This window comes from Gekko japonicus, unplaced genomic scaffold, assembly GCF_001447785.1.
Source record: "Gekko japonicus isolate JY-2015 unplaced genomic scaffold, Gekko_japonicus_V1.1 scaffold3252, whole genome shotgun sequence".
Classification (NCBI taxonomy): domain Eukaryota; kingdom Metazoa; phylum Chordata; class Lepidosauria; order Squamata; family Gekkonidae; genus Gekko; species Gekko japonicus.
The window spans coordinates 121,247-132,173 of record NW_015170992.1 but is presented as its reverse complement, the minus strand read 5'-3'; positions in this window follow the sequence as shown (position 1 = coordinate 132,173).

Below are 10,927 nucleotides of genomic sequence, written 5' to 3'. Positions count from 1 at the left end.
GCTTGTACTCAATCCCTTGTCCAAGCCCTCCTGCAAAAATCCTAATAAACTCCTTACCGACCCTTTAAACAGGTCCAAATTGTTATTCCGGAACCACTTCTGAAAAACATTCCAAGTAACATTATAAACCCTATTAGTGGATTTTTTCCTAGAAGCCAATAAGGTTCTGACCACATTCTGCGAATACCCCAGATCAATCAAACCTTCCCGCTCAACCTCCAAGCAGTGAGTTTGAACATCCCCGGTTGAGGATGCCACACCACCCCCTGCCTTAACAAGTCCTTTCGTGGAGGCAGTTTCTACGGTGTCTGAACTGACAACTTTCTGAGTTCGGAAAACCATGTCCTTCTTGGCCACCATGGTGCCACCAACACCACCTCTGCCAGTTGCTGACGAATCTTCTGTAAGACTCTGGGAAGAATTTGAATTGGAGGAAACGCGTATCCCAGTCCTGGAGGCCAGTCGCAGTTTAACGCGTCTGTCCCTAAGGCCTCTTCGCTTAACGTCCTGGAAAAGAATGCTGGAAGTTGACGGTTTTGTGCTGTCGCGAACAAGTCCGTCGACATTACTCCAAATCTGAGACCGATCTGAATGAACACCTCCCTGTGAAGTTCCCATTCAGACTGATCCAGCCGTCTCCGACTCAACCAGTCCGCTAGAACATTCTTTCCCTGCCACATGAGTAACTCTCAGTGACAGTAAATGTCTTTCTGCCCAAACCAAAAGATCCGTCGCTTCCTTGTGTAACGACGTCACCTTGGTACCTCCCTGCCTGTTTAGGTAGGCTTTGGTTGTTGTATTGTCTGTCTGTACTAACACGTGTTTCCCTATCAAGTCAGACCCAATTTTACAGCCCTTAACTCTAGGAAATTGATGCTTCTCTTGGATTCCTTCAGAGTCCAACAACCCTGCACCATCTGACCTTCCGCATGCGCTCCCCACCCTGAGAGGCTGGCATCCGTAGTCATTAGTGTCCTCACGGGTTCCCGAAGCTCGAGCCCCTGCGTGAATCTTTGTGGCGCTAATCACCATCTTAATTCCACCTTTAACACATCTGGAAGGTGAATCATCTTGAATCTCCGTCCTGCTATCTCTCTTTGGTAAGGAAGCAGAAATCTCTGGAGGGGTCTCGCATGAAACCGTGCCCATGGAATCAGATCCTGGCATGACACTATCATCCCTAACATCTTTGCCAGGGACATGAGCTCCACCTTGTCCTGCTTCAATATCTCCACCAGGAGACCTCTCAGCTTGGTTTCCCTTTCTTTGGAGATAAACACTCTGTCCACTACTGTGTCTATCATCACCCCTAAGTGCACCAAAGTCTGAGTAGGTTGCAAATGACTTTTCTCCAAATTTACTACGAACCCGTGAAGTTGTAGTGTGTGTACAATGAGTTGAGAAACCTGGCTGCACTCCTGCTGCGATGATGCCTTGATGAGAATGTCGTCCAGATACACTTTCGTGAAAACTCTCGGGGAGGATTTTAGCCCGAATGGGAGAGCCCTGTACTGATAATGGCTGCCCACATAGGCAAACCTCAGATATTTCCGATGTTGTATATGGATCGGAATTTGAAGGTAAGCTTCGGACAGGTCTATTGATGCTAGAAATTCTCCTTTCTGAATTGTTGGTAGTATGGAATGTAAAGTTTCCATTCTGAACTTTCTGTCCTGCACAAATTTGTTTAGTTTTTTGAGGTCTAGAATCGCTCTGGTGTCCCCATTTCTTTTTGGTACCAAAAAGAATATGGAATATACTCCCTGTCCTTTTTGTCCCTGTGGAACCAACTCTATTGCTCCTATGTCCAACAGATGTTGGATTGCCTCCATCATCTTGTGATGTTTTATCGAATCCCTGTATTTTGCTATTTTTACACTCCTGACTGGGGGTTTGGCAGAGAACTCCAGCCTGTAGCCATTGTTCACAATGTCCAGGACCCATTGGTCTGAAATCGTCCTGTTCCACTGTGTTGCGAAATGCTGTAGTCTTCCGCCGATCCCTGTCTGACTTATTTTGGGAAAATAGTCATGCTGACGCACCTTTTTTCTGGTTCCTGTTATTAGATTGTTCCCCTTTTGTCTGGGAGAAATGTTTGGAGGAAGACTGTCTGGGTTGCCACTTAGGTCTAAAGGACTTATTAAGAAAGGACTTTTGACCCCGTTTTTGATCCCGAAAGGACTGAAATCTTTTCCTAGGCTTATTATCCCTTCTCTTAGAAGGTAATACCTTCTTTTTATCTCTGTCTTCCACCAAGAACCTATCGAGACCTTCCCCGAATAAGCTCTCTCCTTTAAAAGGGACTGACGCCACTTTTGCCTGGGAAGTAGAATCTGCATCCCAGAGCCTTAACCAAGTGTTTCTACATGCAGTTACACTACAAGCCAAAGCTCTAGCTGATAATTGCAAGGCATCCAAGGACGCATCAGCTGCGAATGCTATAGTCAACGCAATTTTCTTTAACTCGTCTTTAAATTCCTTAGGAATGTTACTCTCGGCCGAAGCCAAGTTACCTGCCCAATCATAGGCTGCCCTAGCAAATAGGGAAGCCGCCATAAAGATTGGGTTGATGCTTCAAAATCTCTGCGCAAAGCCTGTTCTATGCGGTAGTCACAGTGATCCTTAGGCAGACCCTCTGTGTCCATAGGTAAGACTGCACTGGAAGAAAGACTAGATATGGGATCATCCACAACTGGCACTTTCAGTCTTTTTGTGGCTTCAGGCGTTAAGGCATAGAACTTAGAAACCCACTGGTGGCTAGCCTTAGGTTTCGCTGGCTGCTCCCATTCAGCCTTCACAATATTGAAAAAGGAGGCTGGCATAGGAATTCCTGATTGTGTTCTAGCTAATTTTGGCATAAGATTGCCGGCCCCTGACTGGAACTCAGTATCTGGTTCCTCCATCGCCTTGGGCTTGATGGACAGGTCTAGGGTTCTTAACATCTTTAGAAGCAATTTGTTATAATATTCCTGAGGGAAAAGTCTAGATTGCACGGGGGGCATGACCTCTTCCTCCTCAGATAATTGTCCTTCCTCTCTTTCTGAGGAAGACATCGAAGATTGGGATCCTACCTCCTGATGTCTCAGGAGATGGTTAAACTTGTTGGATGATCCCTGATTTTTCTTGTGTCTCTGTCTGGGAGGAGAGTCCGAACTGCTAGAGGAATAATCTTTGCAGGGTTTTGCCCTCTTGCGAGGTCTATTCTTTCCTGGCAGGGTCTTAGAAGGGCCTGCTCCCTGAAGGGTGTCTGCTAAGTCCTTAAAGCCCTTTCTCATTTCTGACCTAAGCCAGTCCATTAATTCCGCTTTTTCCTGTTCCCTAGCATCCAAATCTGTCTGTTCTTGGCCAGCCAGAGAAACAGACAGTCTAGGGTAACTGTTCTCACTGATGGAACTCTCTCTGTCTTGGTCAGCCATTTTGTCTCAATCTGTAAAGAAACGAAAGTGAAACTTTAGCTTGAGCTCAAATGGTTTCTGTTTCCTCGCCCTAATACACCATGTGTATTAGAGACATAGTCTATGTGGGTCACCCAAAACATATTTTAAGGCTGAAACAACCCCAAATAGTTTCTCACGATCCCCAAACTTGGCACGTATAACCGGAGTCTGCAGGCTCCCGCATTCTCCTTTTTCGCCTGGGTTTCCAAAGCTGCATGCAAACAACGGGACCTCCGTTTGGGCGTATAACCGTGGAATGCAAAAGATAACTGCTGGAGGTTGTGTGGGGGAGAAGATGCTGTAATGCTTGCCTATTGATTTTCCCAGGACTACTGCACCTGTGTTTTGTCTGATGTTCTGCCTGGTTCTCATGTACTGGGCGCGCAACCGTTTCCTTAGCCCGCCAGCGGGAAAGATATTCATTGGATCTGTATCTGTTTGAAATTCCTTTATTATGCTTGCCCTAACTGTGTAGCCCCAGTTCTAACAAAGAACGTGTTTGAGTATGTCTTCAACGCTTTGAAATAAATTTTGCTTTTAGTTAAAACGTGGATTTATTCTCGATGCTTGGGGATCCAACAACACCAAAGCACTCTCACAGAGCGCTGTCGGAGCACGTCCTACTGGTAAGCAGGGTCGGCAAGAACTGGGGAAGTACAGGAGGATAAGCCCGCCTCACTGGGATCAAAGACTGGAGCCAACCCTGCAGGAAGGGGCGGAGCTTATCCCAATAGTATGGAATGTCCCGCTGACCGAACCACTGGAGAAAAACTTGTCATCAGGCAGAGATGTCTCTTTGACAGTACCAGTGAGCTTTCTTCAGCAACCCTGCCCACTAAACTGGGGCACTTTTTTGTCTTAGTTCTGCTTCACCATTTCTCATTGGACTATGGAAGTAGGACTAGTCTGGCTGAAGTAACTGAAGCAGGGTCAGCCAGCAGATGATCAAGCTGTTTCTGGAAGTGCCTGGCCACAATAAACAATAGCTGGTGGACAGTGTTCCCTCTAAGATGAGTTAGTGTGAGCTAGCTCACAGTTTTTTAACCTCCGCCTCACACATTTTTGTCTTAGCTCAGGAAAGATTACTCGAGAGCAATCTAATTTATGCAGTAGCCAAATGGCTTGCTCACAGCTTTAACGCTAGTAGCTCACAAAGTAGAATTTTTGCTCACAAGACTCCACAGCTTAGAGGGAGCATTGCTGGTGCATGAGCCAAAGGGTTCCAACTGCTGCAAAAGAGCCCCTCCACAAACCAGAGCAAAAGTGATAAGCCTGCGCATCTGTGCTTTTTGTCCTATACAAATTTCTCTCTAAAAGCGAAAGGATTTCTGTTTCTCTGTAGTCCTGTTCCATGTGCCAACCTATCCCGGCACCTAGTTAGCCGCTGAGTTCACAAATGCATGATTGTTATGCAGAAGGATCAAATGATAGCATGCATAAGACCGGCACCGCTCATCAAAAGCCATGTATGGATTTGCTAAATGATGGTAGTCTAGTGAAGACAGTTCACATTTTATGATGGAAATCATCAAGTGATGGGACAGCAAGCAATATGCTATGGATGCCACCATGAGTGTGAATCTGCTTCAGGGAATCAGGAACAAGGAAGGACATAGGCCATCAATTTCTTGAGGATTACCTTCAGGATGGAAAAATGTACAAAGCCACCTTCTCTGCCCTATGGGATTGCCTTTCTTGTCAAACATCTTTCTTGTCAAACATCGACCAAGGAGCTCCAGCAGCTGCCCACAACTTATTGATTAGAAAGTTATATACTGGTGGCTAGGCCTCGTGGTAGGGGTTTCTCTTTTCCCAGCTAAAATGCATCTAGATAGAAAGGCTGCGGTCACACGGAGCATTAGCCATGCTACAGAGACGGAAGATAGGCAGATTTTCCGGGCGCGATCTCACCGCAACATTTGGGAAGTGTAGAGCTCCCGTGGCTAACCCGAGGTTTCCCGCCGAAGATGTGCTGTAAAAAACTAGTACCTCTGAGGTACTAGTTTCCGGAAACCGCGGGGCAAGGGCAGGCGTCTGATCGCGTTTCCGGTGGTAGTTCGTGGCATCCAGTGCCCACCCATGTCCCATCGCGAAAAGGTTTTTTTCCCCAAGTCTCCAGGGGATGCGCACAAGCACCCAATGGCGCATGCGCACACTGTGGTTTAAAAAAAAACACAACTCCATTTGCCACGGCAGCAGCGCCTAGCCATTGCTGCTGTGATTGTGCCGCGCTGCTTCTTTGCCGCGCTGCAGGATGGTCGCGTGATTGGCAGCTCCCCCCCAACCACGGAACCTCGACAGACCTGTGACGTCTGATCCCGCAACCGCGCGTTATTTTGCTCCGGGGCAAACAGCCACGCTCCCCCCCCCCCGCATTTTCCGGCCAAATAATCCTTTCCAAAGATAAATTACTTGTTGTTCTATAAAGATGTCAAGAACACAACGTCCCTAAATGTTTCTCATTTTCCCAGAAGCTTTGAAGATGATCTACACAGATTGACCCATTTAAGTATGTACACCAGTTCAGCCTCGCCTGCTTGCTCACAGCCTGATTTGTACTCCTCATGCGTAGCCTGATTCTGCAGCATTTGAACCCAACTACTTTAAAACTCTTGATGACCTATTTCAATTGTTTACAAAATGGTCGAAGGAAACAAAAGAGGATCTGTGCGCTTTAATACACAGGAGGAAGGCTTATGGAGGACATTTACTGAGTGAAAGAAGTTGCGGGAGGTAGCAGCAGAGCCCTGGAAGTGGAAAACCGACAGATTATTTGTCACAAGGATAGCCAAGAGGAAAAGAGGCATTTGGTACTCCAAATGTTGCTCTTCATTTTAAGCTTAAACTTGCTGGACATTGCTCTGAGTCTTTTGAAATGCAACCGATGTGGAAATAGCATTGTGGAAATAGCAGCCGATGTGGAAATAGCAGCCAGTTTGGTGTAGTGGTTAAGTGCGCGGACTCTAAACTGGGACAACCGGGTTTGATTCCCCACTCCTCCACTTGCACCTGGCTGGATGGCCTTGGGCAAGCCGTAGTTCTGACAAGAGCAGTTCTTGAAAAAGAGCAGTTTGTGTCAGAGTTCTCTCAGCCCCACCTACACCATAGGGTCTGTTGTGGGGAGGGGAAGGGAAAGGAGTTTGTAAGCCGCTCTGAGACACCTTTGGGTAGTGAAGGGCGGGGTATACATCCAATCGCCTCTTCTTCTTCTCTTCATTGTAATCATGAAAGTAGCTGCAAAGTCACCCACAACGAACCTGCTTGGTTACAGCATATACTTGTCTCTTGGATCCCATCACCTTTCTTTGCCCTTTCCCGGTGCCAAAGATCGATTTGCTCAGCACAGACACTCCTACTCCCTTTAAAACTCCTCCTTCGCTTATCTCAGGTGTCTTTACAGATACAATATATTCAGCAATAGATGAAGTGCCATTCTCTTCCAGATATTGCTTCCTTTGTACATCTGGGGGCCCAGGCCTTTACAGACTGATTTATCTAAATAAAAACAGTAGTTAAAACAACAGACCAAACTACTGGCGGTGGGAGAGGGGGAAACAGATGGCAATCCTATTACATTAATAGTTTGCAATGAGGTGAAAGTATATAAAAGCCCAGTGGAACTGGAAGAAGATACCATTCGAAAGACCTAATATCTTGGTAAGAGCATTGATGTCCCTTTAAGTTTATACCAATAAGACTGGCAATAAAACCAGCTGTAATGCAGAGACCCAACAAAACTCTGTAGCCACTTCCCAGATGAGGGCTCCCAACTCCAAATTGGGAAGTTCCTGAAAATTTGGGGGCAGTGATGGCCTGAAAATTTGGGGGCAGTGAAGGCCCCAGGTTTTTTCACCCACTTGGCGAGGATACATTCTGGCGCTGCCCCCCCCCCCGGTGTGGGGTGGGATGGGGGCGGGCGCCAGAGCCACAGTGGGCAGGCAGAGGGGGCAAGCTGCAAATGCATGGGGGGGCGGGATCGCTCGACGGGAGGGGGAGCGGGCCAGTGCTAGGCTGCAAAAGGAGCTCCAAAAAGACTGCGGGGGTGGTGGCAGCAGAGGGTGAGTGGCACTTTCCCATCGTCCCAGCCTGTTCCCCGCGCCTGTCCCCACCCCGTCTCCTTCTCTTTCTGTCTGGGGAGCTGCAAAGAGGGGAGTCTCTTGCTGGGGACGGAGCAAGAAGCCGGCAAGGGAGGCTTCCTGTGTGGGGCGAGGAGGGGACGAGGCCAGCCAGAATGGCGCCCTCGTTGAGCCGTCGCCCTAGGCAACAGTCTAAAATGTAACAATAACGGACCAGCCCTGTTTGGGGGTACGGCCTGGGGAGGACAGGGCTTGAGGAGGAGGAGGAGGGGCTCAGCCGTGTGTAATGCCCTCTCTGAAGTGGCCATTTTCTCAAGGGGAACTGACCTCTGTCTTCTGGAGGTCAATTGTAATCCCAGGAGATTTCCAGGTCTGTTTTGGAGGCTGACAACCTTGTTCCCTGAAACATTTGGCTCTGTGTTTCATCCTTAGCCACGGGTCCCTTTTCCAGGTGACCATTGTAGTGCTTCTGATTCCAAATACTGCCCTCACATTGAGGTGCCTGCTGGAAAGGCCACCTTGAGTGACCAGGCTCACTTGAGGAGCATGTGACTTACCTACATATTCATGAGCCAAGGTCTCCCTTTAACCATGGCACCAGGGCTATTTTTGGGCAGGAACGCACAGGAACGGAGTTGGCTCCCAAGTTCGCCACACCCAGCAGGAACTCATTAGCATAAAAGGCCACACCCAACAGCAGGAACTCATTAGGATTGGCTACGTTAGGGGTGTGTGGCCTAACATGCAAAGGAGTTCCTGCTCCAAAAAAAGCCCTGGATTTGGACAAGAAACAAGGTAAACAGAATAAGAAGCAAAAGGTGGGTGTGGCTGGTAACCTGGGAATGTGGCCTAATATGCAAATGAGTGGTGCAATCAGGGGTGTGGCCTAATATGCTAATGAGTTTCTGTGGCTGGGTGTGGCCTATTATGGTAATGAGTTCCTGCTGGACTTTTTCTACCAAAAGAGCCCTGCATGGCACTAACAGCTCCTTGTCATTTCCTTTCTCCTCCAGCATTTCTTCCTCCCTTTTCTTGTGCCCACTTGGGTTCCTGTTTTGTTCTGCTGAAACTCTGATATTTGGAACAGTGGGTGGGCATCTACCTACCAAGCTTAACAGATACCCCATTCCAGCTTCCCCCGAGTTACTACCAGACTGAAGTTCTGTAACTTTTAAGGTTGCTGTTCTTTTCTCTGAGGGATTTTTTGTGGTATTATAGCAGCTACGTGGAAGACAGAAATTAAAGTTTAAACTTCTTTAGCTATTAGGAATGTTGCACCTGTTGATTTTGTACCAGTCAAGCAGAGCCCTGGAAAAACAAAACTTTGTATCAGAGTTGGCAGTTGAATACATTTCCTTATGGCAGGGGTCATACTTTTAGAGAGCCAGTTTGGTGTAGTGGTTAAGTGCGTGGACTCTCATCTGGGAGAACTGGGTTTGATTCCCCACTTCTCCACTGGCACCTGGCTGGATGACCTTGGGCAAGCTGTAGTTCTGATAAGAGCTGTCCTTGAAAAAGTGAAGTTTCTGTCAGAGCTCTCTCAGCCCCGCTGACCTCACGGGGTGTCTTTGTTGTGGGGAGGGGAAGGGAAAGGAGTTTGTAAGCCGCTCTGAGAGTCCTTTGCGTAGTGAAGGGCAGGGTATAAACCCAATCTTTTCTCTCTTCTTCTTCTTTTATCATACCACTACTCTGTCCTGCCTTAGCCACAAATCAATAAAGTTAAAAGCATTTGGGTTTAAGTTGGCGGAAATCTACTGAAGTCTGTGGCACAAGAGACCTTTCCAGCTACCACACGGTACTTTCAATTAGTCAGCAATTTTAAAGGGCCTAAAGCCATTTCGAGCCAGTATAATTTGCTTGCCCAGCAAGACTCTTGCCAGTCTTTTGTCTTTGTGTTGATTGATGAAAGTGGCACAGTGCCTTTGTGGTGCTGGGTTGTGTATTGATATGCTTAGAGGCTTCCACACACCTGCCAGCTAAAGTCTACTTATAAAACACATCTTCTGTTCTCCGGAAGTCCCTTGAAATAGTGCAGAATCAATATACTTTCCCTCACACAAAGGAACTTAGAAACACATAAAGTAGATAGATCACTGTTCCGCTTGCAGAGGTGCTGGCACCCAAAAGAAAATGGCCTGTGGTGAGTGGTGAAGCCTTTCTGGGGTGCCAATGTACTTGGGGCTTTATCATAGGAAAGGAGTGGGTGGGTGCCTTCTCTTGTTGCTTTTTTGTAACTGTATATGGCCATCTGGAAGGATTTACTTGTGGCCCTATCTCTTCCCTTATCCTCTAACAAGAAGCTGGAGCCCCTATAATAACTTCCACTCCCCTTCGAAGTTGCCTTTTTCTGCACCTTAACTCCCCCACACTGCTTGTCACCTATATATCTAATAGCCAAGGTGCCCTCCCCGTACAAATATCTAAATCTGCACATCAGGGACACCTGGGGGGCAGGGAGATTTTCCTGCACACTTGGAGTCGTCTCCAGGTGTGCAGAAAAATCTAAAAAGTTGAAAAAAGGATACAGGGGATATTTAAATCCCCCCCCCCCCAAAAAAACCCTCAGTCCTCACCATGGAGGGGGGGTATTGACGGGCCCGGTGGTTGGAAGCCACTCAGGCCTCGCCACAGGAGCCAGGGGAGGGAGGAGATGGGTGGTGGAGCTGGGGGGGAGAGGATCGATGGGCCCGGCAGCTGGAAGCAACTCAGGCCTTGCCACCAGAGCAAGGGGGGAACTTACCTGTGGCCACTTCCTCCTCAGCCCTGAGGTCCTCCTGCTTCTGCAGGAGGGAAGCCAGGGGGGGGATACCCCCCCATGAGTATCGCGGGTTCCTTTTCTTGTCCTTTATATTCACACTAGCAGTAAAGCCCATTGTGAAAGCAATACAACGGTATCTAGAAAGAGGCTCTGGGGGAGTGCTCTGGCTTTGGGCAAACAGTGTCAATTTGCTGTGGTAACCTCAGCAGGGTATAATGACAGAGTCCACTGTTTTCTCCAGAGGAACTGATCTCTGCTACCTGAAGAGCAGTTGTAATTGTGAGTGATCTGTAGCCCTCACCTGGAGATTGGCAGCAATTGTTACCCAGGACAAAATGGCTGGTTTGGAGGGTGGAGTCTATGGCAGTGTACCTGTCTGAGGTCCCACCCCTCCTCAAACCTCACCCTCTTCAGGCTCCATCCCTCAAATCTCCAGGAATTTCCCATCTGGAGTTGGCAACCCTATCAGGACTGGCCCCAATGTGTTTTCTCCCAAAGGCCAAAGTAGGTGACAGGACCAAGCTTAGTTGCCTACCAACAGGCACTGAGGGGAAAGTAGGATTGCCAGCTCTAAGGAGGGAAATACCTGGAGGTTTGGGGGGTGGATTCTGTAGAGGGCAGGGCGACGGAGGCATCGGCCTTCTGTCGCCCGCCTT